At 36.1% G+C, this 26,613-nt stretch overlaps 1 long non-coding RNA gene and 1 pseudogene across 1 annotated transcript; one reads left to right on the forward strand and one right to left on the reverse strand.

Annotated features, from left to right (window-relative positions):
• Positions 1 to 3,792: 3,792 nt before the first annotated feature.
• LOC110887506 lies at positions 3,793 to 4,592 on the reverse strand. The gene is made up of 3 exons (XR_002563367.1): positions 4,553 to 4,592; positions 4,214 to 4,274; positions 3,793 to 3,886 (listed from the first exon to the last, which is right to left on the reverse strand). It is a non-coding gene; the product is annotated as an uncharacterized LOC110887506 (long non-coding RNA).
• Positions 4,593 to 23,126: 18,534 nt separating this feature from the next.
• LOC110891483 lies at positions 23,127 to 23,639 on the forward strand (annotated as a pseudogene).
• Positions 23,640 to 26,613: the final 2,974 nt, after the last annotated feature.

Below are 26,613 nucleotides of genomic sequence, written 5' to 3' on the forward strand. Positions count from 1 at the left end.
TTGGTAAATAGCTCTAATATTTTAATTTCATCCCTAATGCTATAAATAATATAAATTTTTAACGCGTTTAGTTTTTTTTTTATAATAACTAAATTATCATGTAATTGTTATAAACCAGACATTTTAGGCCCAGTCCATTACTCATTACTTATGGGCTTTAGGGTTATTAGTTATGTTCATCTCTATATATTCTAATATTGAAAAGAATGAATAAGGGAATTCAGTTTATCTCTTTTGTCTTTGGTTTTTATCACGTTATCAGCACGAGACTCTCCGCTGAGATTTATCGGAAATCATTGTGGTAACTTGCAAAGGGTAGGAGTGTAACAATCATCAGCCCCTCATATTTCAACACATCTTGAGATGATCATCAGCCCCTCATAATCCTAGTACTGTAGTACACATCGATCAAATCTCTCAAATTCATTTTATAATTCTTACAAACTCTCTGTCTCGATAATCAGAGGGTATATCTGATTGAAATATTGCAACCCTTAAAACAAAACATTAACTATGATTTGATTGAAAGGTTTAAAACAAAACCGTTTAACCAGAACGGTTATTATAACTTGAAACATTAACTCAATTAAATTTTGAAAAACAATTGATTTCTGAAATCGATTTTTCTTCAAACACTTGCGTTTTTTTGAAGCTTTGACTTTTGTAAATTCCATATTGACATTTTTATTTTGACGGCTAGTATGAAAAAAAAATCAAGATTATTACCTTAAAACAAAACATTAACTGTGATTTGATTGAAAGGTTTAAAACAAAGTGGTAATTAGAAAGGGGTATTTTACTTATTAATTTACGGTGGCAATTTTTTTTTTTACTCTGTACGCATGCCAAACCTTTTCACATGTTCTTTTCCTTTAGATCTAATTTATACAAAATAGACTTTGGATTTGGACTTTTGAATGCCCAAATTAGGATTTTTAGAATGATCTTTAGAACACCCAAAATAGGGTTTTTCCAATCTACACTTGCAGACACAACATCAACGAATTGATGTTTTTCCCAGTCAATCTGACGGTCACTGCCGCTCAAATACATGAACTTCCCGTACAACAAACAGAAAAATAAACAACGATAAAAAAAACAGACCTGAAAACTTTTCTCCGGCGATTGTCCTCAACCGCCAACCGTTTCTGTGGTGGTTACCGTCGTCACTTTACCGTAACCCGCCGTTCACCGAATGATCCTTCACAGACGTAAACATGCACAAATTCTTAATTTCTTTCACACTTATATAAAAATATCCATTCAACTTTAGAACTTGAAGTTCTAACTAAAAATGAACCTGAAGTTCTCCTATATTATACATTGGCTCGTTTGAAATGCATCAATCTTTCTTTTGAAAAAAAAAATGTCGAACTTGATATCTCGGGTAACAACTACCTCCCGTGGACTCTTGATGCAAAAATCCATTTGACGGCAAATAATTTGGGAGAGACAATTAATGTTTATAATCAGACCTCACCTCAAGATAAAGCTAAAGCTATGATATTCCTCCGCCATCATCTTCACGAAGATCTAAAGCAGGAATATCTAACTGTTGAGGACCCTATTGAATTATGGACAAACATCAAAGAACGTTTTGACCACCAGAAGTTGGTCTTACTCCTTAAAGCCTGCTATGAATGGCTTCATTTACGACTACAGGATTTTAAAACTGTTAGTGAGTATAACTCTGCCTTGTTCTGCATTACCTCTGAACTTAAATTATGTGGTGAGAAAATTACTGATGAAGACATGCTTGAAAAAACTTTCTCAACGTTCCATGCCTCAAATATGCTCCTGTCGCAGCAATACAGGGAATGTCAATTTACCAAATATTCTGAATTGATATCATGTCTTCTGGTCGCGGAGCAAAACAACAAGCTCCTACTGCAAAACCATCAATTGCGACCCGCCGGTGCAAGCCCATTCCCTGAAGCGAATGTGGCCAATTCTCAAAGCGGACGAGGTAGAGGTAGAGGCCGCGGCCCCAGCAGAGGTCGTGGTCGTGGTCAAGGACTAGGATATACATGGCATCTCGAGAGTCCCAGAACACTAAAAAAATAAAAATAATAGCGGTGGTGAATCGAGTTGACATAATACGGGGCGACCTTCAAAAGGGAAAAGTAGCGGGAACCAAAGCAACATTTGTTATAAATGTGGGATGTCAAATCGTTGGTCCCGCACATGTCGCACCCCTAAACACCTCATTGAGGCATATCAACGCATTTGTTATGAACTCTTGCAATGTTTCATTTTACTTTATTGAATTAACTTTTATTTATTTTTATTTCCTGAAGAAATATGTATACTAGCTCCAGTAGAGCTATTATTGGTGATGAATGTCTGGTAGATAGCGGTAGTACTAACACTATTCTCAAAGATATGAAATTTTTCTCTGAGTTGTTTCTGGCAGAGACACCGATTAGTACTATATATAGTGTCAGTAACCTTATCGAAGGCTCCGGCAGAGCACACATAACACTATCTTCGGGTACCAAGTTAACTACTGATAATGCATTATATTCTAGTAAATTCAGAAGAAATATACTTAGCGTTAAAGATATTCGAAAAAACGGTTACCACCTAAAAACAATATCTAAATATAATATCGAATATCTTCAAATTACTTCAAACAAAAATGGCAAAGAAACAATTGTTGAACAATTAGAAGCCTTATCCTCTGGATTATATTGTACTAATATCAATCCTATCGAATCATATATGGTGAGTAACCAAAAGCTATTAGATAAAGACACATTCAATATATGGCATGACCGTCTAGGTCACCCTGGTAGCATAATGATGAGACGAATAATGAAAAGTGCAACTGGGCACCCTCTCAAAAACTTAAAAGTTTTGCTACCACAAGATTTATCATGTGCAGCATGCTCTCTGGGCAAATTTATAACTCGGCCCTCACAAACTAAATTGATACATTAAACCCCATTTTTTAGAAAGAATCCAAGGGGATATTTGTGGGCCTATTCATCCTCCGTGTGGACCATTTCGCTATTTCTTAGTCTTAATAGACGCATCCTCAAGGTGGTCATATGTGAGCCTTTTAGCTACTCGAAATGTAGCATTTGCCCGACTTTTAGCTCAAATCATACAATTGAGAGCCAATTTCCCTGATAATCAAATTAAAAACATCCGGATGGATAATGCGGGAGAGTTCACATCTCAAGTGTTTAATGACTATTGTATGTCAATCGGGATCAATGTTGAACATTCAGTACCTCATGTTCACACACAAAACGGTTTAGCTGAATCTTTGATTAAACTATTACAAATAGTCGCTAGACCACTTTTAATGAGATGTAAACTACCATCTTCTACACGGGGCCATGCTATTTTGCATGCCGCTGCACTGATTAGATTGAGACCAATTGCTGATCACGAATACTCCCCATTGCAACTGGTCTCCGGACGAGAACCAAGTTTGTCCCACCTTAGAATCTTTGGTTGTGCGGTATATGTACCAATACCAACACCACAACGAACTACAATGGGAGCCCAAAGAAGACTGGGTATCTATATTGGTTTTAACTCCCCGTCCACTATTAAATATATAGAACCAATGACGGGAGACGTGTTTATAGCACGATATGCTGACTGTCATTTTGATGAAACGATGTTCCCAGTCTGTGACACCACACCCAGATAAGGATGCACCATACACAATTGATACCAACTTACCAGTAAACACTTACGTTATTGATACAAACGGTAATGTACAAAAGTTGGAAACTTAATGGTACAAAGTTTGGTCAAACTACTATTAGCTGATCACGCAAAATTTCCACCAGATAAGGAAGTTTGAGATACTTTATTTCACTAGTCACGCCTATCCGAGATAAACAACCCGCCCAAGACTAACCATCATTTCCTGTGACACATGCTTAAAAGACGTCAGATATTACACTGGTGAGTTTGTAATATACACAATTTACAATTCACATTATTTAATCATGACTTGTACCCGCCCATGTTATCATAACCCAACGTTACCACGTAACTTACATAACCATACAGTTAATGCCCACTACACCACAGGTGTAGTACCGACAAATCCCGCCGTAGCGGCACGTATAAGGGACCACAAATATCATGTGTATGTCATGCTCAGGTTATAAACATGCGTACAACAGTCATGCCATATTATTACAGTTTAGGACAAGCATGTTCACATTTGAAAACCATTCATAAAACTCACCTCTTGCTAGTAGCTAACCGTTGATACAATTGCTAGTATGATCAGGTACTATCTCAAGGTCCTGACACAATTTACATAATCCTAAGTTAGGTAATGATACACCTAACTAGTCATTATCATGGTTGGATATTGGTTAACCCTACCTTGTTTAAGCATGGTTGATCAGTCCATGCCTAACTAAGGCTAGGCTACCCAATACCCGCCCCTGACAATAACCCTAGTACCTAAAAATAATACTAACACTACTACCACTAATATATTATTACTAATAATAAAACTAATATTAACTACTAAAAATAAATAATAAATAACTAAACATAAACTTAAACGAGAGTATACCTCAAGACTATCTACGGCACGTTGATGTAGAGTTTCCCTACTCCTGCTCCTACTCGTGCTCCAAAAACGACTACTAACAACACCCAGTGGGGTATCGTATACGCGGGATTCTCAATACTAGAGCGTTCCCGTTAAAATTTTGGTGTATCTAAAATCCTATAATTTAACTCCTATATATATGTGAAGCAAGCAGGCACCTCAATTCCTTTCTGGGCGATGTGGGACATTAACGTGCTTGCTAGCTAGCTAGCTAGCTTAGTTATATTAATTCAGCTGCTTCCCTCGTTTTTCTTGTATAACTTTTAAAATATGACGTTTTATAAAACGACGAATATGTCATTAGAACGAGCATATTTTTATCTACGTTTTAACCTAAGTTTCATTAAAAACGGAGTAAGGTAAATAAAATAATATATTTAATTATTAATATTAAACGGTCTCTTATAATAGCCAGGGCTTGTACAGATGTCTCATATTTCAACTAAATATTTCAACTAACCATTTTACTCGTTACTTAGTCGTTCAACAATATATAAATTATAAATTTTAAATATAATTTTATTGGTTCACAAAACAGGATGTTACAACTCTCCCCACCTTATAGAAATTTCGTCCGCGAAGTTTAAGCAAAGAGATGTGGATATTTTTGTTTCATCTCGTCTTCTTTTTCCCATGTCTCTTCAGGTCCTCTCCTTGTATCCCATTTGACTCGTACTAGAGGAAATTCCCTGTTTCTTAATTTCTTTATGCGTCGATCTATGATCTGAATGGGGCGCTCTGTGAAGTTCAACTTGTCATTGATCTGGATCTCCTGCCAGGGTATCTTAAGTGACTCGTCCGCTAGACACTTTCTTAAATTTGACACGTGAAACGTGTCATGAATTCCTTGTAATTCTGTTGGCAATTTTAACCTATATGCTACAGGACCAACTCTTTTGATTATCTCAAATGGTCCAATATAGCGCGGACTTAGTTTTCCTTTCTTCCTGAAACGAATGATACCTTTCCAAGGCGAGACCTTAAGTAATACCTTGTCGCCAACTTGAAATTCTAAGGGTCTTCTTCGTCTGTCGGCATAACTTTTCTGTCTATCTCTAGCAGTCTTCATTCTTTCTCGGATTTATATGATTTTATTGGTAGTTTCTTCAATAATTTCGGGTCCAACTAATGGATTTCTACCAATCTCAGTCCAACAAACTGGGGTACGACACTTCCTTCCATATAGTGCTTCAAACGGAGCCGCCTTGATGCTTGCGTGATAACTGTTATTGTATGCAAACTCTATTAGAGGTAAATGCTCATCCCAGTTTCCTCCAAAGTCTATCACACATGCCCTAAGCATGTCTTCCAGTGTTTGTATGGTTCTTTCACTTTGGCCATCTGTCTGTGGGTGATAAGCCGTACTTAAATTTACTTTTGTTCCCAATTCCTTTTGGAAGCTTTGCCAAAATCTGGACGTAAAACGGCTATCTCTATCTGATATAATGGAGACAGGTACTCCATGACGGGTGACAATTTCTTTGACATAAATTCTTGCTAATTTATCCATTTTATAATCTTCTCGTATTGGCAAGAAATGAGCAGACTTAGTTAAACGATCTACTATAACCCAAATAGTATCGTGACCATTCTTGGTTCGTGGAAGTTTAGTAATGAAATCCATGGTTATCATCTCCCATTTCCATTCAGGGATCTCGGGTTGGATTAAACATCCTGCAGGCTTCTGATGTTCTGTTTTGACCTGTGAACACGTCATGCATTTTTCCACATATTCATTAATTGATTGCTTCATCCCTGGCCACCAATATTCATCTCGAATATTCTTGTACATCTTCGTACTGCCAGGATGCATTGTATACTTTGATCTATGTGCTTCTTCCATCACCATATCCCTGAGTCCTCCCACAATAGGTATCCAAATCCTATTGTGGAGTCTTAGTATTCCATCTTCTCCTTTAACAAGTAGTTCTTGTTTTCCCACCATCCTTTCTTTGTTAATCTGCTCAACTTTCAGGGCATGTGTCTGTGCATCCTTAATTCGTTCTAGTAAACCTATTTTCACTTCAATTCTAGATGCACGTATTCTTAAAGGTTTAACTTTGTCCTTCCGACTAAGGGAATCTGCTACTACATTAGCTTTTCCTGGATGGTAACGAATTTCACAATCATAGTCATTCAACAACTCCATCCATCTCCTCTGTCTCATGTTCAACATCTTTTGCTCAAATATATACTTTAGGCTTTGGTGATCAGTGTAGATCACACACTTAGTTTCATATAAGTAATGCCTCCATATCTTGAGGGCAAGTACTACTGCTCCGAGTTCTAGATCATGGGTGGTGTCATTTCTTTCATGTATCTTTAACTGTCGAGATGCATAGGCGATAACTTTGCCTCTTTGCATCAACACACACCCTAGTCCATAATGAGAAGCATCACAATATACTACAAAATCTTCGGTACCCTCGGGTTATGCAAGTACTGGGGCACTGGATAACTTTGTTTTCAAAAGATTAAAAGCTTCTTCTTGTTGGCTGCCCTAGACAAATGGGGTATTTTTCTGAGACAGTGTCGTTAGAGGCATCGCTATCTTAGAGAAATCTTGAATGAACCTTCTATAATACCCTGCTAGCCCTAGGAAACGTCGAATTTCTGTGGGATTTCTTGGTGCCTCCCAATTCTTAACTACTTCAATCTTTGTAGGGTCCACTTGTATGCCTTTTTCATTAACAACATGCCCTAAAAATTGGACTTCCCTAGTCCAGAATTCACACTTACTGAACTTGGCATAAAGTTTTTCTTCTTTTAGTAACTTAAGAATGGCACGAAGATGACCCTCGTGTGTTTCTCTACTCTTAGAGTAGATTAGGATATCATCTATGAAGACGATTACAAATTGATCTAAGTATGGTTTGCAGACTTGGTTCATAAGGTCCATGAAGGCAGCTGGTGCATTAGTGAGGCCGAAAGGCATCACTAGGAACTCGTAGTGACCATACCTTGTCCTAAAGGCAGTCTTGGGTATATCTTCTTCTCTAACCTTTAGTTGATGATACCCAGATCTTAGGTCTATCTTCGAGAAGTAGCTTGCGCCTTGTAATTGATAAAAAAAGATCATCGATTCTTGGGAGTGGGTATCGATTCTTTATAGTGATCTTATTCAGGTCTCTATAATCAATACACATCCTCATTGAGCCATCTTTCTTCTTGACAAAGAGAATCGGCGCTCCCCATGGTGACGTGCTAGGACGTATGAATCCTTTGTCCAATAACTCCTGGAGTTGGTTTCTCAACTCTTTCATTTCAGTCGGGGCAAGGCGGTACGGGGCTTTGACAATAGGGGTTGCTCCTGGGATCAAGTCGATTCTAAACTCAATTTGTCTGTCAGGTGGTAATCCGGGAAGATCTTCAGGGAATACTTCAGGGAATTCAGCCACTACTGCTACCTCTTCTAGTTTCTTTTCTTCCTTTGCCTCTAGTGCATATACTAGTAAGCTAAATGACCCTTTTGAATACACTTGGATACTTTTATCATGGAAATAAAACTTATGGGTTTACTAGGTCTTTCCCCATCAATTGTTACAGTTCCCCCTTTTGGGTCCTTAATTTGAATTTGCTTCTTATCACACAATATTTGAGCTTGGTGACTAGATAACCAATCCATTCCTATTACTACGTCGAACTCTCCAAGTTTCAGTGGTAGTAAGTCTATGGATATTGGGGTCTTACTAATCTGGATGGTACAATCCTTTACCACACTCACAATTTCTTCTTCCCTCCCATCTGCTAGTTCTACTATAAATGGCTTATCTAGCTTACAAGGAGTCTGATTAATCAAAACTCTAAAGTGCTCAGATATAAAACTTCTATCAGCACCAGTATCAAATAGTATTTTAGCATAAAAGTTGTTAAGGAGAAATGTACCTGTTATGACATCAGGGTTCCTACGAGCCTCTTCAGTATTCAGAATAAAAGCTCTCCCTCTTGCTTTATTAGGTTCCTCATTCCTCTTAGGACAGCTATCACTATAGTGGCCCGTCTCTCCACATTTAAAACACTTACGTGGCTCTCTACAATCACGATAGTTGTGTCCAGGTTTCTTACAGTTTCTACAGACTAACTGGTTACATGGACCGGAATGTCCTTTTCCACAAGTTGGGCACCTAAGTGGGGGTCCTCGTTGCCTCTTGAAATCTCTGTAATTGGGTTTCTTTTATTCTTGGTAGTTTTCCCATTTCCTTTTCGGGATAGTTTCTGGGGTTTTCTTTTGTTGGATCTCAGTGGCGATAGTTGCCCCAGCCTCTACCGCATCATGATAGGTAGTTGGTTTGGTAGGCTTGATAAACGTGCGATATTCTGTGGGGAGTCCCCACAGGAATCTTCGAATACGATTTTCTTCAGGGTTCACCAAGTAAGACACTATTCGAGACATTTCATTGAATTTGGTGACATATTCCTGGTATGTCTTATTCCCGAGTTCAAGATGCAAAAAATCCTTTTCTATTCTGTCAGTTTCGCTTGGTGGACAGAAGTAATTTGTAAACAGTTCTGAAAACTCCTTCCAACTCAGGCGATGTGCCAGATCATCACCTCTAGTTTGCTTTTGTATCCTCCACCAAAATAAGGCTTCGGATTTAAACAAATGAACAGCAAACCTAACTTTATTTCTTTCATGGCAATCACTGACGTCTAGAATGGCTTCTACCTCACTTAGCCATTCATGTGCCTCAATAGCACCTTTCTTCCCGTCGAATGAAGGAGGATTACATGAAATGAAAGTCTTGTAATTACATTCTTTAGAGATTTCTGTTTCTATAGCTTTAGATACTTTCGTATCATCTACCTTCTTTTCCGGGCGAGGTTCTTCTCGTGGAGTTGGTGTAGGTGTAGGTGCAGTGCTTCCCTCAGATTGCCCTGATCGTTCTGTATTCTGACGTTCGCGTCCCTGTGCGTTGGCAAGGATTTGCGCAACTCGGACGGCAATTCGATCAATCATGTCTTCTCCTAAGTTTACAGGTTCGCTATGACGAGCAGGATTAACTGATGGGTTAGGTTGACGATTGTTGTTAACCGAAGCATCTGCCGACATTTTCTATATTTTTCATGAAAAATACTACTTCAATATTCTATTTATTAATGAGCACTTAGAATAATTAATTCACATAATACAATATTTTTCAAATGTAACATGTTGAAAATATAACTCTACTATGAACATTTTACTATAATTAAATTTATAAATTAATTAATCATAGTAAAGATTTTTAATATGGAAACTTAAAAGAATTAATGTTTAACTAAACATACTACTAACCTGCTCATGTGCTTTATGAGCGAGAGAAGGTTGTGTATGATTTGTATGAAGGAGGTTGGCATCTATTTATATTAACAATGAACTACGCTATTGGCCGCCTTCATTTTTTTTTTACTCCATGATACTTGATTGAGAAGAAATATTACTTACTCAAATAATACACAAGTATCATTATATATATGCACTTCATATATACAACATATACGTATTACATTTTATCTTTTAGATTTTATTATTATTATTATTATTATTATTATTGTTGTTATTATTATTATTACTATTATTTTCTCCTAACGAGTAAAGAAGACAAGATTTACGAGTAATTATTGTTAAGGGCAGTGTGTACAAAGTGGTAACGAAATGAGGATTTATAGGTTGTAATTATTACTATGGGTATTTTCTAATGACTCTATGTCCTTAGTAAGTTCATACCCGGATTTATCTATTATTCGTATTTCAAAGTCAGCCAGAGCATCCTAAAAATTACATAAGCTGGCGTGTTCTCTTAGGTTGAAGCCTAGGTATCCATACCAAATACCCAATTCGCTAAAACCTTTGGCTCTGATACCAACTGTGACACCACACCCAGATAAGGATGCACCATACACAATTGATACCAACTTACCAGTAAACACTTACGTTATTGATACAAATGGTAATGTACAAAAGTTGGAAACTTAAAGGTACAAAGTTTGGTCAAACTACTATTAGCTGATCACGCAAAATTTCCACCAGATAAGGAAGTTTGAGATACTTTATGTCACTAGTCACGCCTATCCAAGATAAACAACCCGCCCTAGACTAACCATCATTTCCTGTGACACATGCTTAAAAGACGTCAGATATTACACTGGTGAGTTTGTAATATACACAATTTACAATTCACATTATTTAATCATGACTTGTACCCGCCCATGTTATCATAACCCAACGTTACCACGTAACTTACATAACCATACAGTTAATGCCCACTACACCACAGGTTTAGTACCGACAAATCCCATCGTAGCGGCACGTATAAGGGACCGCAAATATCATGTGTATGTCATGCTCAGGTTATATACATGCGTACAACAGTCATGCCATATTATTACAGTTTAGGACAAACATGTTCACATTTGAAAAGCATTCATAAAACTCACCTCTTGCTAGTAGCTAACCGTTGATACAATTGCTAGTATGATCAGGTACTATCTCAAGGTCCTGACACAATTTACATAATCCTAAGTTAGGTAATGGTACACCTAACTAGTCATTATCATGGTTGGATATTGGTTAACCCTACCTTGTTTATGTAACGCCCTGCGTTTTCATAATTTCCCTATTTAGAAACCATTGCTTGGATTTCTAGTTTTGGAAACTTTGTATTCTTGTAATCATTATCAAACCGAGACTTGGATCATTAATGAAGCTTGTATTTTGTTACATTTATGTTATACACACTCTATGCATGCTCGTATGTTCGACTTCGTGAATCAATCAATGTCTAATTGTTATTCTTGGAAACTATGTGCGAAACTTGTAATTAAACTAAACTTATGCATTGAACGTGTCTTGAACGAGAACGATACTTAATTTCGACATTCATGCACTCAATTATACTTGGTTTATGATAATCATACTTGTCTTGCCCTTAAACAATGCTTATAGGACAAGAACATCCCCTAAAACTCTTAAAAACCCTAAACTATGAACTACGGGGGCCAAATTGTCATTTTTCAAACTTAATCCAGAAAATTGGACCCCGTCGCGTAGCGCGACGGGTATGGGGCTTGATGCTCGCGCTACGCGAGCCCCTGTTTTCGGCAGATTGTGTTTTCTTTCAAATTTTGCACGAAATCCAACTCTCCAACCTCACCCAATCACCTTTAATCCACCTCTAATCACCTCCAATCACCTCTAATCTCTTCCATTATAAATACTCACCTTCTCCAACCCATTTTACACTTTCACAACTCCTAAATCTTCACTAAATTGCTCTCTAATCAGCTGAGAATCTGAGTTTTGGACAGATTCGTGAAGCTTTACTAAAGTGAGTGTAACTTGCTCATTTCTCAACCAAATCACTTGGTTCTTCTTCCTATTGCTTTGTTATTTCCTTGGGTTTGAATCCTTGGTTTTTCCTTGGAAGAATCAGGCTTGGATTTGCCCTAAAATGGACTAAAACTTTCTATTTTGTTTCAAACTTATGCAAACTTCATCTAACTTGTGTGAAACACATCTCAAACCAATGTCCTAATGCTTACAACCCCTCTCATGGTTGGTTAAGCTTAAAAACATGGTTGAGACATCTAAATCAGAGGTTAAAACCTCATAAACCTTCTGTTTTAATTAGGGTTTTACCCACAAGTAGTGTTCAAGTGTGAAGCTTGATGTATGTGTGATGGTTGGATTAGCTTGGGCTATCCTTCATAAGAATCCACTCATTACTTGATGTTTTACTATAGATTAGTTGTTGTTAATACCTTGATACTTGTATGTTCATGACCCTCCTTGTCGTTTATAACAACAAGTGTAGTGGTGAACAATAGAGGTGCCTAAATGGAAGCTTGTTCTTCCTACCTCATGTATGTATTCTATGACACAAAGAGGTACCTAAATGGAGACATTAATCTCCTACCTCATGCTTGAATCTTAAGACTTGTAAAACTATATAATATCTAAGTTATTCTATACGTATACATCTAGGTAACTAAGACTTGCTGATGACTTAATAGTTATTTGTTAAGTGGACGTTACATCATCTATGACCATGCCCTTGTTACGACTCTAATGGATCTTAGAATCCATGAAATCATACCAACTCTTTTGAGTTTCAATAGTGTCAAGAACAAGAGTTATGTGTACAAGACGATTATTTTCACCTATGTTACTTTCTTTATATTTTAAAAACTCCGAATCTATAATCTTCCGTATACGCCAAACTCACACACCTACGTTTCCTTGTGTAGAAGGACAAGGTGCTCCAAACTAACTCATCTACAAACTTGCTCTCGGAACTTCAAGTCACCACTTGTAAACCGTGAGTATACTCGAACCCATTTATGCTTTTAACACTTTGGGTGCAACATGTATTCTATATTAAACGCACACGACACTTGAAACTTATTTGAAACTTACTCTATCCATTTAAACATGAAACATGAAACTTGTGAATCTTGAGACTTTTTGTGCAATGTGAACGTTAATTTCTTGTGTGTAGTTCCGCCTTAACAATAGTAGCGCTATAGGAGTAATACACCTCCCCGTTAGTCTTTGGGGTATTGTTAGGAGGAGACATAACAACCTCCCGTTAAACTTTGGGTTAGGTACTTTAAACGCATTGGGAAACTTGGGCTATCACTTGGACTACGTAAACTAGCACGTTGAAACTATTTTGTTATGTTCATGTTGGATATGAGTTTTTATTCTATTATGCTATGTAAACAAACTTGTATACTCGCTCTTTGCTTTTGCATTGAAACTCTATTTTAATACATGTTGCAGGTTGATTATTGAAGTATGGATGATTCATGAAACAAGTTTAGGGTGGACTAGATACACACCTAGATAAATCTATCATTTTGTTTGTTATGTTATGTTATGAAACAAAGTTGTTATTTCCTTTTGAATTATGTATGACATTTAGTTTTGAAATGAAATTTGAATTTAAATTAATTATTGTCACATAGTGTTATGACGTTTTGAGCAATCTACACACTTCGTCTCATCCCGATGTTTCCGCCATCGGTTGGGGTGTGACAGATTGGTATCAGAGCCATAACTATAGGGAATTAGGAAAATTGCCATGCTTTTGCCCTAATCTATAGTTCTAGGAATTTTGCCTCTTATTTGTTGTTTAAAACTTTTGTACTCTACCATGCATGCTTCCTAGCTATACTTTTGATTAAACTTATGCGCCTTTCCTAAGGCTAACACGAATACACTTATGCTATTTTTATACTCTTGTAACACCAACGAGAAGAATTTACCAAAATAGGCGTGAAACCCACAATTTGGTAAACGACTCTCATTCTACCTTTAATCTATTTTTGCACGAAATTTCACCATTAAGCTAGGAGTGACATCCACAACTTAATGGTAATTTCCATTTCAACTCTAGTGGAGCCTTGTCAAAGTGTCAAAATTTTATTTTGGCCGACAAGTACCAACCACATTTAGGGTACGAAATCGTCAAGTTAGGGGTGAAACCCGCATCTTGTCGATTAAGTCCCATTCCTTGATTTTTATTCTCGCCAAAGTCCCGAATGTTCCAATCATTTAGAGATGTGTAGTAACCGGAAGGGTAAGATACCGTTAATCGCTTCTCGACGAGAGTATCTTACTTATAGGCCAAAGCACAATATCTCTAAATCGAAAGGACTTTCGACCCACTTTGGAATTGTCGACGTTTCTCTACCCGAAACAATCCTATGTTTTATTGAGCATCTCTTTTATGTAACTCAGTTTATATGTGATTTTATACTTGAACATTCTTTCATTTCGAAATGTCGTTTTAATCATTTCGCACGTTATCGCAATCACAAACAATAATAATCCCTCGTGAACAAACTAAATTTACAATGCTTTCATTTATTCATGTTATGTTATGTGGAATTCATGATTATGCTATATGAGACGTTTAAACTTTTATACTATGCAAATCAACTTGAATCTTTACGCTATGTGACCCTTTATGCTATGTGATCAATTTCATTTTCTTAAACAAACATTATGACCAAGTCTCATCTACTCCCTCTTTTCGAATTCGAATCGTTTTTTTTGAAATTTCATTTTCTACGCATATATCGTATAAATACTTTATCATACATTTATACATTATTTACATGCTTGATTTCACAAAATCTTATTTATACCCCTTGTAACAATAAATGGAGACGTATCATCAAGATGGGAGTGATTTCCTTACCTTGACGACTAACTCCGCTTCTTTTCTCATCTTACAACGGTCTCGCCAACGTATTAGGGGTGATTCCCTTACTTAGGTGATCGTTACCAATATTTTCCTTAATAGACTATATTACGTAAACATGATCACGTTTATATCTAAATCGTTTATCATTAGGCAAATCTCTATTTATTTCAGCATGCATTGTTTATATGAACGAATTCCTTATCCTACAATATATATATATATATATATATATTTATAGCTCACACACACGAAATTCTTAACCTTTACCATAAACGCTTATGCCTCGATTTTCAAAAATTACGAAATGCTACTTATCAACCTAGTTGGTTTAATAAATCCATTGCCCACGAAATTTTGTATCCAACGTAACTATTAAGAAAAAAAAAAGGCTCATCTCATGTCCTTAAACTAGAGATTTTCTATTTTCAATTGGGAATCAAACCAACTTTTTCGCGCACACCTACGAAAAATATACCAATGTTATTCAATCATTTACTAAAATTTCTTTCAAAATCAGTAAAATGTTTTATTAAAGACGTTTTTTTTTTCAACAATCATTAAGATCATATACCAAAATCCTTTTCTTAAGAATCGACGTTGTCACAAAAATCTCTAAACTTCGAATTTCTCCTCTAGTGCAAGACAATTTAAAACAATGCAAACTTATTTACTTCTAGAACCTTCTCAACCATTATTCAATACGTCAATTTAAAATGTGTGGGCAAGGAAACTTCATAAGAACCAACCATCTTCAACGAATGTAAATCCTTTTTAAAGCAAGAGTAGCAATCCCTTTCTTTCACAAAGTATAACACGCGTAACTAATAAATATTTTATGCTCTCTTTACATTTATGAACTAGATTCTATATATCATGTCAACTCAATCTATTTTGATTTTAATTAAACGTCACGCTTTGCTCAAAACAACTAAATATGTATATCATTTTATGTGCTTAGGTTTATATCTCGTGACAATTACACTTATATCCTCATTTTTACCTTCATACTCAAAATTTCTTGGCCTTTCTTTCATGTTTAAATTCGTATATTACGATTCATATCATAAACAAAATCATTACGTATTACACTCATATCCATATTCGTAATTCTACATCTTATGTCTACACCTATATTTATATTTACACATTTAATTTTCATAATCATATCTATATTCCTACGTTTTATATTATACTCGTGTTCCCAAATTATACATTTACAATATACTTATGTCCACGTTTATATTCATATTAATACGATTATACTTACACTCACATTTATGCAATTACGTCTACACTAATATTCATATTCGTGTTTATACTCATATATACCCTACTTGTACCTGTACCTATACAACTATGCTTAAACTTATATTCACATCCATATATTTTCCTCATACCAATACAATTATGTTTATACGTAAATTCATAGTTATACTCGCATTTATACGATTTATGATAGACTCATACTTATACATATACTCTCATTTATACGATTTACGTTTATGCTCACGCTCATTCGTTTATGCTCAAGATTGTACTCACATATATATATACTCATATTTTTACTCATACTCCTGGCGTGCGTTTTGTGTTTATGCTCTCGTGCGTGTTCGTATTTAAACTTATCCTAGACTCACGCTTTTTACACAAAATTTATACTTTCGCACTATACGCGGGCGAAACCCGAGAGATTCGCTTACGTTGTCATACTATTTGGAACACAAGCATGCTTATATGCTATGCCTCTATGCACACAATCTTATTTTTTCGAATTTATTTATACCTTAATTCATACACAACTAGTACAAGTTATGCGGATCATGTGACGATCAATGTAATCGCGGGTGCACACGGGATTATAGTGATAGTCGTATGAGAACCATAGAGTGTACTATTGTGTATGGTAAGACACGGAACGTAACATGACACCGGATACGAAACGGACGTCACATGGTCAAAAGATGGTGGATACGCCGCTGGTACTTCCTATATATAAGTGTTTTCACCATGTTACCAAACTCTCGTAAAACGTGCCATGAGAAATTCAGTGTTTTGAAGACCTTTTTGGACCTTATTACCAAAACTTTTTCAAACCTTCCGTCTTCCTAAATTTCGGGACGAAATTTCCTAAAGGAGGGGAGACTGTAACGCCCTGCGTTTTCATAATTTCCCTATTTAGAAACCATTGCTTGGATTTCTATTTTTGGAAACTTTGTATTCTTGTAATCGTTCCTTTCTTTGTAATCATTATCAAACTGAGACTTGGATCATTAATGAAGCTTGTATTTTGTTACATTTATGTTATACACACTCTATGCATGCTCGTATGTTCGACTTCGTGAATCAATCAATGTCTAATTGTTATTCTTGGAAACTATGTGCGAAACTTGTAATTAAACTAAACTTATGCATTGAACGTGTTTTGAACGAGAACGATACTTAATTTCGACATTCATGCACTCAATTATACTTGGTTTATGATAATCATACTTGTCTTGCCCTTAAACAATGCTTATATGACAAGAACATCCCCTAAAACTATGAACTACAGGGGCCAAATTGTCATTTTTCAAACTTAATCCAGAAAATTGGACCCCGTCGCGTAGCGCGACGGGTATGGGGCTTGATGCTCGCGCTACGCGAGCCCCTGTTTTCGGCAGATTGTGTTTTCTTTCAAATTTTGCACGAAATCCAACTCTCCAACCTCACCCAATCACCTTTAATCCACCTCTAATCACCTCCAATCACCTCTAATCTCTTCCATTATAAATACTCACCTTCTCCAACCCATTTTACACTTTCACAACTCCTAAATCTTCACTAAATTGCTCTCTAATCAGCTGAGAATCTGAGTTTTGGACAGATTCGTGAAGCTTTACTAAAGTGAGTGTAACTTGCTCATTTCTCAACCAAATCACTTGGTTCTTCTTCCTATTGCTTTGCTATTTCCTTGGGTTTGAATCCTTGGTTTTTCCTTGGAATAATCAGGCTTGGATTTGCCCTAAAATGGACTAAAACTTTCTGTTTTGTTTCAAACTTATGCAAACTTCATCTAACTTGTGTGAAACACATCTCAAACCAATGTCCTAATGCTTACAACCCCTCTCATGGTTGGTTAAGCTTAAAAACATGGTTGAGACATCTAAATCAGAGGTTAAAACCTCATAAACCTTCTGTTTTAATTAGGGTTTTACCCACAAGTAGTGTTCAAGTGTGAAGCTTGATGTATGTGTGATGGTTGGATTAGCTTGGGCTATCCTTCATAAGAATCCACTCATTACTTGATGTTTTACTATAGATTAGTTGTTGTTAATACCTTGATACTTGTATGTTCATGACCCTTCTTGTCGTTTATAACAACAAGTGTAGTGGTGAACAATAGAGGTGCCTAAATGGAAGCTTGTTCTTCCTACCTCATGTATGTATTCTATGACACAAAGAGGTACCTAAATGGAGACATTAATCTCCTACCTCATGCTTGAATCTTAAGACTTGTAAAACTATATAATATCTAAGTTATTCTATACGTATACATCTAGGTAACTAAGACTTGCTGATGACTTAATAGTTATTTGTTAAGTGGACGTTACATCATCTATGACCATGCCCTTGTTACGACTCTAATGGATCTTAGAATCCATGAAATCATACCAACTCTTTTGAGTTTCAATAGTGTCAAGAACAAGAGTTATGTGTACAAGACGATTATTTTCACCTATGTTACTTTCTTTATATTTTAAAAACTCCGAATCTATAATCTTCCGTATACGCCAAACTCACACACCTACGTTTCCTTGTGTAGAAGGACAAGGTGCTCCAAACTAACTCATCTACAAACTTGCTCTCGGAACTTCAAGTCACCACTTGTAAACCGTGAGTATACTCGAACCCATTTATGCTTTTAACACTTTGGGTGCAACATGTATTCTATATTAAACGCACACGACACTTGAAACTTATTTGAAACTTACTCTATCCATTTAAACATGAAACATGAAACTTGTGAATCTTGAGACTTTTTGTGCAATGTGAACGTTTAATTCTTGTGTGTAGTTCCGCCTTAACAATAGTAGCGCTATAGGAGTAATACACCTCCCCGTTAGTCTTTGGGGTATTGTTAGGAGGAGACATAACAACCTCCCGTTAAACTTTGGGTTAGGTACTTTAAACGCATTGGGAAACTTGGGCTATCACTTGGACTACGTAAACTAGCACGTTGAAACTATTTTGTTATGTTCATGTTGGATATGAGTTTTTATTCTATTATGCTATGTAAACAAACTTGTATACTCGCTCTTTGCTTTTGCATTGAAACTCTATTTTAATACATGTTGCAGGTTGATTATTGAAGTATGGATGATTCATGAAACAAGTTTAGGGTGGACTAGATACACACCTAGATAAATCTATCATTTTGTTTGTTATGTTAAGTTATGAAACAAAGTTGTTATTTCCTTTTAAATTATGTATGACATTTAGTTTTGAAATGAAATTTGAATTTAAATTAATTATTGTCACATAGTGTTATGACGTTTTGAGCAATCTACACACTTCGTCTCATCCCGATGTTTCCGCCATCGGTTGGGGTGTGACAGTTTAAGCATGGTTGATCAGTCCATGCCTAACTAAGGCTAGGTTACCCAATACCCGCCCCTGACAATAACCCTAGTACCTAAAAATAATACTAACACTACTACCACTAATATATTATTACTAATAATAAAACTAATATTAACTACTAAAAATAAATAATAAATAACTAAACATAAACTTAAACGAGAGTATACCTCAAGACTATCTACGGCACGTTGATGTAGAGTTTCCCTACACCTGCTCCTACTCGTGCTCCAAAAACGACTACTAACAACACCCAACGGGGTATCGTATACGCGGGATTCTCAATACTAGAGCGTTCCCGTTAAAATTTTGGTGTATCTAAAATCCTATAATTTAACTCCTATATATATATATGTGAAGCAAGCAGGCACCTCAATTCCTTTCTGACATTAACGTGCTTGCTAGCTAGCTTGACGTGCTAGCTAGCTAGCTTAGTTATATTAATTCAGCTGCTTCACACGTTTTTCTTGTATAACTTTTAAAATATGACGTTTTATAAAACGACGAATATGTCATTAGAACGAGCATATTTTTATCTACGTTTGAACCTAAGTTTCATTAAAAACGGAGTAAGGTAAATAAAATAATATATTTAATTATTAATATTAAACAGTCTCTTATAATAGCCAGGGCTTGTACAGATGTCTCATATTTCAACTAACCATTTTACTCGTTACTTAGTCGTTCAACAATATATAAATTATAAATTTTAAATATAATTTTATTGGTTCACAAAACAGGATGTTACACAGTCTTAGGGGGAGATAAGGACAAAGAAAGACTGGTAACACAAGAAATAACATGGAATGCATCATCGCTATCAAATCTCGACCCCCGAAGTGGTCAATGTGAACATGAAGTCCAAAAGATCATACATTTGCAAAGAATAGCGAAGAATTACTAGATGCATTCACAGACACGAATAGAGTGACAAAGTCACATGTACGAGCATCAAATGCACCTGCTCGAATTGAAGTAATCCCAGAAGTGATTACTATACAATGAAAGCGTGGGAGACCAATCGGTTCCAAAGACAAAAACCCACGGAAACGAAAAGAGCAAAGTAACGCAGTTGGTGAAAACTCACAAAAGATTATAAATGAAACCCCAGTAGAGGTAAATGTCCCAGAAGAGACAACTATGAATCCAGAGGAAAATGAAGTTTCAGAAGAAACACCGGTACCGAACGAATATGAGATCTCTATTAATTATGTACAAGATAGTATAATATGGAACCAGAATAAAACATGTGTTGATGATATGTTCGCATATGCTATAGCAACGGATGTAATCAATGAAAATGATTACGTACCTAAAACTTTAGAAGAGTGCATGCACAGAAATGATTGGCCAAGATGGCAAGAAGCCATAAATGCCGAATTAAATTCGCTTGAAAAGCGACATGTTTTCGGACCTGTAGTCCGAACGCCCATAGACGTCATACCAGTAGGTTATAAATGGGTGTTTGCAATAAAGAGAAATGAAAAGAATAAGATTGTACGATATAAGGCTCGACTTGTAGCATAAGGGTTTTCCCAAATCCCAGGAGTTGATTATGAGGAAACGTATTCCCCTGTAGTGGATGCGATAAACCTTAGGTTCCTAATCGGCCTCACAATCTAAGAAGGACTTCATATGAGACTAATGGATGTCGTCACCGCATACTTATACGGGACACTTGAAAATGACATCTACATGAAAATCCCTAAAGGATTAAAATTGCCTGAAGCATTAAAATTAACACCTCGAGAAATGTGTTCTATAAAGCTCCAGAGATCTTTATATGGTCTCAAACAATCTGGTCGTATGTGGTACAATCGACTTAGTGAATATCTCGAAAAGGAAGGATACAAGTCTGATGTAATCAGTCCATGTGTCTTTATAGAAAGATCAGTCTCAAATTTCACTATAATAGCAGTCTATGTTGATGATATCAACATCATCGGATCTCCTGAAGAGATAGAGGAAGCTGCTTAGTTGTTAAAGAAGGAATTCGAAATGAAAGATTTTGGTATGACTAAATTATGCATCAGACTACAATTTGAGTATCTGTGCAATGGCACATTTGTCCATCTATCAAACTACATCCAGAAGATGTTAGTACGTTTCAATATGGACAAAGCACATCCGGTTAGCGTACCTATGGTTGTCCGACCGCTAGATCCACACAAGGATCCTTATCGCCCTCAAGAAAAAGGCGAAGAAGTACTTGGTCCGGAAGTACCGTACTTAAGCGCGATCGGTGCCCTTATGTATCTCGCGAATAACACAAGACCTGAAATTGCATTTGCAGTTCATCCACTAGCGAGATACAGTTCGAATCCAACACGTAGACACTGGAATGGTGTGAAACATATATTCCGGTATATTTGTGGGACACAAGACTTAGGTCTTTTCTATCAGAAAGATCAAAAGTCCCAGCTTGTTGGGTATGCTGATGCCGGATATCTATTAGATCCTCACAAAGCAAAATCTTAGACAGTTTATGTATTCACATACGGTGGCATAACAATTTCTTGGAAGTCAACTAAGCAAACACTTACAACAACATCATCAAATCATGCTGAATTGATAGCACTATATGATGCTGGTCGAGAATGTGTGTGGTTGAGATCAATGATTAATCACATACAAAAAGCATGCAGATTAGAACAGATCAAGAAGGAGCCGAGAATTATTTATGAAGACAATGCTGTTTGCATAGCTCAGATCAGAGAAGGTTACATCAAGGGTGATCGAACAAAGCACATCTCACCAAAGTTCTTCTCAACATATGACTTGCAGAAAGAAGGGGAAGTCAATGTTCGTCAGATCAAGTCAAGTGAAAATCTTGCAGACCTGTTCACAAAATCGTTACCTAGAAGCAGTTTCGAGCAGTTATCACACAAGATCGGTTTTTGTAGATTGAAAGATTTTTGTTGAATTCAGGGGGAGAATTATACACGCTGTACTCTTTTTCCTTTAACTAAGTTTTGTCCCACTGGATTTTCTTAGTAAGGTTTTTAATGAGGCAGCATAGCTGATCCAGTAGTATCAGTTTGTTTATTCAGGTCCTGAAGTACCTACTTAACATCATTCTGAAGTATGTTGTTAAACTGTGTATAATTCTAAATGTCTGAGGAGGGGTGTTATAAACCAGACATTTTAGGCCCAGCCAATTACTTATGGGCTTTTGGGTTTATAGTTATGTTCATCTCTATATATTGTAATATTGAAAAGAATGAATAAGGGAATTCAGTTTATCTATTTTGTCTTTGGTTTTTATCAGTAATTTTTATATTTCACAAATTATAGCGCTTCGTTAATTTTTCAAACAAAAAAAAAAAAAAAACTCTAAATACTAAAAAAATAATACGTTATTTTTTCTCCAAAAAAAGTCTAAATACTAAAAAAAAAAAATACAAAGATAAACATGTTTAAAAGACTGAAGTTTCCATGTGATGTTGTAAGAACGTGTGGGTCATATACTCATATTATCATATTAGGTAGATGTATTGTGAAACCCATTTCACACTGTATCATAAAAAATATTTTATAATTATTATATATAAAATAAAAATAATGATATATAAACTATTGTTAAATTAAATTTTAAATTATTAAGAAATTTCATGTAACAATCCAGGAAGGACGTAGGAAGGTGTGTGCCGGGTCATCATGTGTGTATATATATATGTTATGTAGATATGTGGATGTAGATAGATGTGCACAACATATCTTCACAATAATCATATCAACACTTTGAAATCACACTCAACACATCTTTAACAATGTCTAGTACTGGTGGACCTCCATCCTTCTCAGCCACATGGAGGCCTGGCTCTAATACATCCACCTCCAACAACAATACCCGAACTAAACCGGTGTCGTTCCAGCGCTCCATCGAAGAACAAAACAAAGCTCCATCCATTCAAGATGTCGATCGCCGCGCCAAAAACTCAAACACCGAGACCGTTAAAGAGGCCGGAACCACCCCAAAGCCAGCATCGTTTGGAGATGCTACTCACACTCATGTTGACAACAAATGATTGAGCGTTTTTCAAATTTTATAGTCAAGATTTTTAATAAATGTGGTTGTGTTTCTTTGTTTTTGTTTTTGTTTATGTTTAAGGTAGTAAGTGTTGTTAATCTTGTGCTTTTGATTTTGGTAAATTTGTCTGTACCTTTTTTTAAGTCTCCGCCTTTATTGGGTCGACTTTTTTGAGATAATGAACTTGTGTTTGAAAATTTATTATAAGTAACTAATTGAGTCTTTTTTATCTTATCGATCTTATTTAGACTACATGGCTGTCATCTAGGCGTCACATCACCATTTTTGGGAGGATGATCCATCCCACAAAACTAGTGAAAATGAGAGGATGATCCTACCCCACCACTTTATTATTTTTTTTAAATCTTTCACTTTTTTTTTAACATTTAACAAATAAAATTAGAAAATATTTTCATTAATATTAAACAACATTACATAAACTTAAAAAAAATCCTAACAAATTAAAAAAAACCCTAAGCATTAAAAAAATATTAAAAAAAAGCTACTAGTCTTCGTCCTGCATGTGGAACGACGCTTCATCATCTGCCATGAAGACCTGAACTGGTGGGGGACAGTCCCCATACCGTCTAGCCTTACTAGTTGAGGATCATATTTGTTTTGACTTGAAAAAAACTGTCCAGTTTCATGGGAATATAAAAAATATGAAAGATTTAAATGTAAAGGTTGTTGACTAAACACCCAAGAAAACAATTGCTAGACAGTAGACACTAATCCGTGTCTTCCAATTCTTAATTTGCTAAGATTTAGTGGCTATAATGAGCTATGTTTTAAGGGTATTTTAGATGTTTAATAGATGAATTATTTTTAAAAGAAACGGCCAAGTTTTTTGTAGAGTGAAACACATAAAAGTGACAAAACATTTTGGATGAAAATGACATTTTACTCAATCGGCTATTATATTCTTATGAATTAAAAAACTAATTAATGGCCAAAAGAAAACAATTAAATTCCCAATCATCACCCTTTTTCTTCTTCCCAACCCTACTACGTAGACCGGTTCCATACTTTTGACACCCGTTCCATACTTTTGACACCCCCTCTTCATGTCGCAACCCCTTTCTCCACGTAGCAGCCACCACTAGGTGCTAGTCCCAATCAATTTGTTTTGGGTCGATCGACGACAACCTTCACTATAGATTCGACCTTCAATAGTGGTGGATCTAGCAAAATACTCAGAAAACTTATCAACATTTTTAGTGCTGGCTAGCTAGCGAAAAGAATAAAATGGTACCAAGTGAACAGAGTGTTTAATTGGACTAAAGATAGTAATTTCAAAACACTTGAACCAAAAATGTAATCTAACCCTCCCAAATTAACTATCCATACAATTAACTCTATAAATAATCAAAGAATTTCAAAAATAAAAAAAAAACGTATTAGGCTCTGTGTAGTGGTGTGGCGCCCATGACCACATCAACCATGGGGCCTAAACACCGTTCCAATGGGTCGTTATGGGGGCGTTAAGCTCTCGGACATGAGTGGTGTGTAAAGCACGTGCTTGAAATAGGTGAATATTTGTATGGACCTCATGTAACAACCAATAGAATCGTCCCATGTAAAATTGGATGTTATTCCATTACACTCGGTCTTGAAATGTGCTTGCCATATTTATTCTCATTGTTTCTCAAAAAAGAATTTTTTATTCTTATAAATCAATATTAGGTTTTTAAATGTGATGCAAAACAATTTTAATCCAATCATAATTCATACAAACCTTTTTTTTAAACTATATATGATAACAAAACCTTGGGAATTTACAAATAACCACTAAAACCTTATAAAAAGACTGAAATTTCCATGTGATAATGTAAGAACGCGTGGGGCCACAACTCCACATTAGGTAAATGTGTATGTAACTTACATGTAACAACATAGGAAGGAACGTGTGGACCGGTCATCATGTATATATCATGTAATTGTGCTTGTGTTCCTCCAATAAACATGCCACTTTGAAATCAAATCACATTCAACACATCTTTTACAATGTCTAGTACTGGTGGACCTCCATCCTTCTCAGCCACGTTGAGGCCTGGCTCTAATACATCCACCTCCAACAACAATACCCGTCCTAAACCGGTGTCGTTCCAGCGCTCCATAGAAGAACAGAACAAAGCTCCATCTATCCAAGATGTTGATCTCCGCGCCAAGAAGTCAAACACCGAGACTGTTAAAGAAGCCGGAACCACCCCTAAGCCAGCATCGGTTGGAGATGTCACTCACACTCATGTTGACAACAAATGATTGTGTGTTTTTCAAATTTCGTTGTCATGTTCTTCAATAATTGTCTTTGTGTTTGTTTCTTTGTGGTAGTAAGTGTTGCTAATTGGTTCCAAAAGTCTCCGCCAATATTGTGGTTACTTTTGGACAAAATCAACTTGTGTTTGAAAAAAAAATTATGAGTCATTGTTTGAGTATTTAATCTTATTCACTAGTTGAGGATTATTTTATTGTAATTTTGTAAATATTATATTGGTTTTTTGATTTTAGAAATGTAAAGTAACTATTATAAGCTTCTCATAAATAGAGAGCAATGTTTGGCACGAGTTAATTTTGTTAGGTTTAAGTGGCCCAGCACAACGAACACGAAATAATAGACGACAAAATATAAAGCACGACATATGAACACGAGAATTTTATGTGGTTCGGTTCTAGTGAAGAACCTACGTACAGGGATTGCAACTAGGGATATGTTATTAAGCTCTGACAACGTTTACAATTACATAGACATGATATATACAAAGACTGACTGGAGTTTACAACTTAGGAAATAAGATAACCATACAGGCCTCGTAAAACTCTAATAGAACAAGCCCAATAGCAAACAACTATCCCAAGGACTTCATACCCAACAATCTCACACTTAAGGCCTTGCGATAAACACCAAGTCCGCCAACAAGCACACAACAATCCATATCTTTAGTAATCCGTAAACATTAAACACATACAGTAACAAAAGTGTCGCAGCCCCCGACCCTACCCTGGGAGCGGGCGCCGTGAACTCGAGCCAGTGGTATCGGTGTTTATTAATTTGGCAGCGGAAATGAAACATCAGGATCGTAGTTAGGAAATAAATTCAGAGTTTGCAAAACACCAAACTTTTTGTATTAAATAAATAGGATAAAACCCATATTTCATTTATAATATCTTTATAAGGATAAACCCTA

This window comes from Helianthus annuus, chromosome 11 (assembly GCF_002127325.2).
Source record: "Helianthus annuus cultivar XRQ/B chromosome 11, HanXRQr2.0-SUNRISE, whole genome shotgun sequence".
Taxonomy (NCBI): Eukaryota; Viridiplantae; Streptophyta; class Magnoliopsida; order Asterales; family Asteraceae; genus Helianthus; species Helianthus annuus.